Raw genomic sequence first — 6,938 nt, forward strand, 5'->3', positions numbered from 1 at the left:
GTGAGCAAGACCGCAGCCATTTTGATTTGAAGGCAGCCATGCGAAGTAGAATCAATGTTGTACATGTGTCACTGTAGGTTTCTCTGCTTCCTGGGGTTCAGACCCGCATTTGGAATGTTAAATACTATTTTAATCCTGGAGTTCAATGGACCCTTGCAGCATTCTCATTCATTGTATAAGATTGAGAAAGAGAGGTCAATTGGAAAGTCCATGTCGAGACTATGAATTGTAAGATTCTTTTTCTATGTACTCACTCGGTTTTTCATACAACTATGTTTTGCGGTTTGGTGTCGCCCGTCATGTATCTGAAGAATGATAGCCCAGCTTCATGTAACATGTGATTGGTATTGTCAGAAGAACTTAGTTTAAATATTGCACGTACATTGGAATTATTCAAGCACCTACCAAACGGTCTTGGTTGCAGGAAGGATCCTCTGTTGGCTAGCCTCCTATAAAACCCTGTTCTCTCTTTCTCTCTCTCTCTCTTCCAATTGGAGTAGTTTCTAACCAGGCTCAGTCACTCGAGGGCAAGGATCCAACACCTGGGATAACAGTGCTGAACATCTACACCTCCCAGGAATCTCTTTTATTCAAACAAGGGATCTTCGAAAAATTCCATCAATCCTTTAATTCCACTTCTCTCCACTTCTCCATGAACTTTTTGAAGCCCCATTGTGCAGGACAACCTCGCTGGACTTCTTTCAGCTTAGTCACTCATTCAGTAATTTAGTCTCTGACCACATCTGTGACCGACACAGTACTTGCTCTACATTGTTTTTAATATAAAGGAAATAAAAACCTTTCATTATTAATCACACCAATAATTATTTTGTGATTTGGATGGACTGATCCAGCAGTGTCCCACAGGGGAGGTACTGCTGGTTGCTTAATGTGGCAGAGCTAGATGGTTGTGCTGTAATGTTTATTATCTCTCTCTTTTGTCATAGTGACAACACCTCTATTTTAGGAGGACAACTCATGGTATCCAGGGTAATGACTACCTTTCCCAGTCTCCTTTGCTATGATACATGACTAAGTTCTGACCAATGGGAGGTGCGGGAGGGCCGTTCCATGCCATGCTCTTCATAGGATAGAAGGTGTTCTTCCTTCTGCCTTTGCTCTTCCTGTGGGCTAGGATGTAGGTGGGCTGTGTTCTCTCTACCACAGAGAGCAGGCCTGCACCTACAGATGTGTGTTAGTCCGGTTGACTAGAGAAACAAATTCATAGACATATGTGTGTAAGAGAGAACTTTATATCAAGGAGCAATTGTATATTGAGAAAACATTTCAGCCCAGTCCAGATCAAGTCCATAAGTCCAATATTAGTCCATATGTCTGTAAATTCCTCTTCAGATTCACTCAAGACATTCAATGATGAAAAATACATGAAGATCACAGGCCAGTGGGTTTAAGTCTTGTGGATCCTGTGGTGGTGGAAGCATCTCAACCCTTGCATGGATCTCCACGTGGGCTCTCCAGCTCCAGGGCTCTGCCTCCATCAGCGTAACTCCATGTGGCTTGTCAACAGGAATGTGTAGCAGAGAGTGTGGGTCTGGCCTCCAGTGAGCTATTTATCTCTTTAGCGCCTCCAAATGATGTCATCAAGTTGCCACCTGACTGACAGGCTAAACTCCACCCTTCACTCTTAATATCCTCAAGTTGAAACCAGATTATGTAACTACCACAGGATGGTAGAGCAACAAGATGTAAGGAGCCTGGGTTCCTGACACTAAGACTGTTTTATAAGAGAGAAATAAACTACAGTGTAATTTTAGCTGCTATAATTTTGGGTTTCTATAATGGCAACAAGGAGCCCTGGTGGTACTTTGAGATATAAGCATTAGGCTGCTAGCTGCAAGGTTGGTGATTTAAACCTACCAGCTGCTCCTCTGGAGAAAGATGAGGCTGTCTGCCTTGGTAAAGATTTATAGTCTCAGAAACTCTATTTAGGGTTGCTGTTAATTAGATGTGGAACCCTGGTGGGATAGTGGTAATGGTTGGGTTGCTAACTGCAGGGTTCACAGTTCAAAACCACCAGGCACTCCACGGGAGAAAGATGAGGCTTTCTACACTCATAAAGAGTTTTAGTCTCAGAAACCCACAGAGGCAGTTCTACTCTGTCCTGTAGGGTCACTGTGAGTTCGAATGCACTCACTAGCTGTGAGTTTGCTGTTGTTTTATTTTATTTTATTGGGTGGGGGTAGGGGTTTGATTCATCAGAATAGACTTGTTGGCCTTGGGGTTTTGTTTGGGATAACAGCAGCAGAATTTATATTCTAATCCATCCTCTACACATTAGACACCCTTCTTCCTAATAAGAGACCTCTGAATGCATCCAGGTATCCTGTATCCAGGTATCCACTCTTAAGCAAAAGTGACCCCACCCCTAGGTAGAGATCGCTCTCATTGCTGCTGTTGCGTAGAGGCAATCCCGACTCATGGTGACCTCATGTGTGAAGAGTAGAATTTTCTAGATGGTGACTTTTGGGAAGCAGATTGCCGACCCTGTCACTGAAGCACCTCTGGGTGCCAACCTTCCAGCAAGTAGTCATGTACTAGACACCTGTGACATGCAGAGGCTCCCAGGTCTCATTCCTCAAAGTGGTTCTCAACCTTCCTAATGCCATGACCCTTCTATACAGTTCCTCATGTTGTGGTGACCCCCAAACCATAAACTTATTTTTACTGCTACTTCATCACTGTCGTTTTGCTACTGTTTTGAATTGGGCGACCCCTGTGAAAGGGGCATTCGACCCCCAAAGGGGTCACGACCCACAGATTAAGAACCTCTGTCTAGAGTCTAAGACAACCAGGACAACTTCGTTTCTTTTGGGCCCGATGCACTTCTAGAGGCCATGAAACTAGCAATGTTCTACTGGAATTTTTTTTTAACTGTTTGCTGTAAATTAGGTGAAGGTTTACAGAGCAGATCATCAGTCTGACGTCCAAGGATTCTATAAATTGTGTTTCAATTCATCCATTGCCATCCCCCCGATGTTCCATCACTTATCCCACTTCCTCCCTGTGCTTCCTGCTCCCAGTCTTTTGTCTTTCCTAACCCTCTGAACGCTGTCTTTGGGTACATGCTACGGTTTTTGTCTTGAGTGCTTGATTATTCTAACACAGGGATGAGTTCAGCCCCAGACCTGAAGGCTGACTAAAGGCAGGGATCTCCCACTAGTCTCCATCTGACAAATAAACCTGTTCTTTTCTCCTAAAACAGTGTGTTGCACATTTTCCTCCCACTCTATCCAGGACCTTCTAATATGATCTTTTTCGGAGCAGCTGGTAGTGGTAGTTGGGCACCATCTAGTTCTTCTGGTCTCATTGGTCCATAGTTTGTTGGACTAATTTTTTTCTATATGTCTTTCAAATTTCATCACTTCTCTTTCCTCCAGACAGGGAGAGACCAAAGTTGCTCCTTAAAGAGCTGCTCACGAGCTTTTAAGACCCCAACCACTGCTCACTAAAGTAGGATGTAGAACATTGTATTTGTGAACTATGTTATGCCAATTGACCTTGGTGTCCTCCAAGGAAATGATCCTGCTCCCCTAGGCCCAATGACTCATTCCCTGAAGGTGTTTGGTTATGCCAAACCTTGCCTCCTGTATGTTCCACTACATTCTTGGCTGAAATAGTGGAAAGCTGGGAGGACCTGATAGCATGGTTGAGTCATTGAATTAACCAAGCCTGGAACCTCCAGATTTCTTAGCAGGCGAAGTTGTCAAATGTCCCTATTGTTTAAATCAGTCGCATCAGGGTCTTCTGCTACTTGCAGCCAACCACGTTTGTCTTGGTCTGGGTTATCTAAAGAAACAAAACCAGAGCATTCCTTCTATCAAGGAAATGCCACACATGATTATAAAGGCAGGCAAGTTCCATGCCTGTGCATCAGCTGTCAAGCTGGAGGCTTCCCCTGACTCACATAGATGCAGGGGCTCATGAACCCAAGATCGGCAGGTCACACAGCAGGTTTCTGACAGCAGAGGTGAATGGATCAAGACCAGCATGTAAGATGGCAAGCTGCCAATGACTTCCAGGATCAGAACGCTGCTGGCTTAATTCCAAAGAACCAGGGGTCAGATGAGGAACCAGATGCAAAATCCAACCCAGCAAAAGTCACAAAAGCTTTTCCACAGCATCTGCTTTATAGGAAGCAGGCACACCCCCAAGGGAACCTCTTTCAATTGATTGATGCAGATCTCACCATGAAGGTATTCCCACGTCCTAAATGCTGAACCACTGAGAACTGGCCCAGCCAGGTTGACCCCAAACCTTAATGATCACAGCATCCTAACCAAACTATGTAGCACATGAGGGCCTGGCTCGTGATCAGCTCTCCAGTGACATCTCTCAACAGTTAGCCCTCAGCTCCAAAACACAGGCCTACTGACATCTAAACCTGCAATTATGTGTGCGAAGCAACTTCTCCATCCCCTTTTTTAGCCTCCTCTAGGGAACCTTCTGGGCCACATCCAGTCCACCTGGATTTGCACTACCTGGATTTTGTTTCCATTACCTGGAATAAGGGCCTCCCTGCTTTATTATCAGCAGGATCACTCTCATGCATTCATTTCTTCATTCATTCAACAAGCCTTTAGGAGTTGGAGATGCCAAAATGAAAATGGCAGTGTCCTTGCCATCAAGAACCTCATTCCCTGTTTAGTGAGTTCAGTGCAAAATTATCAGTATATGAACCCACCTTCCCAGAGCGCTCTTTTTCTCTCCTAACAAACCTTTTACAGTGTATAAGGCAGTGACGCACAGGAGTGGGGGGCGTGAGGGTGGCAATGGGGTGTCAGGGTCCAGCTCTAGAGTCAGATTTACTAGTTTTGTGGCTCTGGAAAAGTTACTTTGCCTCTCTGTTTAACTTTCCCTACATGTAAAATGGCATTAGCTATGGCCCCTAACTCATTGGGCTTGCTCTGAGCTCCCCAGGAGCTATGTGTGAGGGGGATCACAAGCTAGGACACACGAGCGATATGTATCAAACATCTGTCATTTCCTGTCTGCCCAAGTCACCTCCTCGGGAGCCTTTCCTGGACCTCCCATGCAACATGAGTCACCTCCTCTCTCTTTTCCTCTCACTGGGGTTTCCATTCAGCTCTATGGGGCACACCTAAGATATCAGAAATATTGGGAGGGGTGTGTGTGTGTGTGTGTATTTGTCAAGCTGCATGAAAATAACAGAAGTGGCTTTTGTCAAATATTCAACGTTAAAGGAGGCTCTTACTAGTTGTCAAGAAGCTAAGAAACTGGCGGTTTTCTGAACCCACCCACAGATGTGGATGACAAATTAATGAATACATGCTTTTCTCTTGGTCTGACACACACTTAGTATTTTCCACATGAAAAGTTCCAAGGCTTCTATCTCTTGTTCTTAGGAGGAAATGTGCTAAATACACTGATCTCAGGCTGGAAAAAGAGTAACGACAGTAATATAGCATGTTACAGGTGTTCACTAGCCAACACCAGAGCACTGGTGGCATAGTGGTTACACATTTGCCTGCTCACCATAATGTCAGCAGTTCAAAACCAGTAGCTGCTCTCTGGGAGAAAGACAGGCCTTTCTACTCCTGTAAAGAGTTAACAGTCTGGGAAACTCACAGGGGCAGTTCTGTGTTCTGTAGGGTCACGATGAGTCAGCATCCACTTGATGGCAGCGAGGTTTTTGTTGGTTATGGGGCAACACTGTAGTAACTGGTCCCAGAGCTGCTGCAAACAATTGGCACTTAATGACTAACCTAATCAGGAGGCCCCGGTGGTGCAAATGGTTCCTCTTCTGCCTCAAAGGTGGGTGGTCTGAACTCGTCCAGAGGTGACTGGGAAGACAGGTACAACACACTCCTGAAAGATCACAGCCCCGAAAATCCTGCACACAGACTCAATGGCAAATCACCACAGCACACCAATGGACCTAAAGTTGCTTGTTCAAATTCACCCTGCAGGACCACGGAAGAAAGACCTGGTGATCCGATCCCATAAAGAAACCCCCAGGGGGCAGTTCTGCTCTGTGGTACACGAGGTCGCCATGAGTGGAAATCCGTTGGAGGGCAGTGGGCTTCTGCGGGTTTGGTTCTTGTTGTCGCTGCTGTGCCACACAAGACCACAGGCCCCAATCCCTGTTTTCTCGGAGCTTCCATTCCAGAGGAGGAGGACAGTGATGGCCAACCAACATATAATTTATCGAGAGGCGGTAAAAGGAAAACAAAGCGGGGCGTGGGGCCAGAGCATGACATGGCTGCTGTTTTACCAGGGAGGCCTCCGATAAGGGGACTTTTGAGCAGAGTGGCAACTGTATACAGGGGAAAGGGCATCGGGCATGGAGGGCAACGAGGGCAGAGGCAGGGGTGTGATGGGTGCTTAAGCAGCTGTGAGATCCGGGAGGCCTGAGTGAGGAGGTCAGAGTGGAGGCGAAGAGGGTCCGGAGGCAGTGGTGGGGGCTGTGACCCTGACTCTGAGCAAATGGAGAGGCTTCCTCACAGAAATGATTTAATCGAATGCAGGGTTTTAAAAGATCACTGGCAGCCAGGTGAAGAAGAGACTATGGGGTCGGGGGGCGGACGCAGAGAGATCCAGAGGAGGCGGTCATCACGGAGCAGGAGGGGGAGAAAGTGGCCTGAGCTGTGCTGTCCAGGCGGTGGGGACGTGTGGGAGGACTTGCTGGGGGCAGACAATGGCCACAGCCCACATGCCAGGACAGCGCTGAGGACTTTGGCTTCAACAACATAGAAGTTAATACTACACCACCCGTGTAGCTACCGCACGGCAGCCAGCATGGCAGTCTTAGTGTTGCTATGACACTGAGCAGGTTTCAGCAGCTTCCAGACTAAGACAGACGGCTAGGAAGAGCGGTCTGAAGATCTCCTTCCCAATATCAGCCAGTGACAGCCTTATGAGCACAACTGTCCCATCCCCAACCAATCGTGGGGACAGCA

Source organism: Echinops telfairi, unplaced genomic scaffold (genome assembly GCF_000313985.2).
Source record: "Echinops telfairi isolate 266 unplaced genomic scaffold, ASM31398v2 ScPeMD7_5;HRSCAF=22, whole genome shotgun sequence".
Taxonomy (NCBI): Eukaryota; Metazoa; Chordata; class Mammalia; order Afrosoricida; family Tenrecidae; genus Echinops; species Echinops telfairi.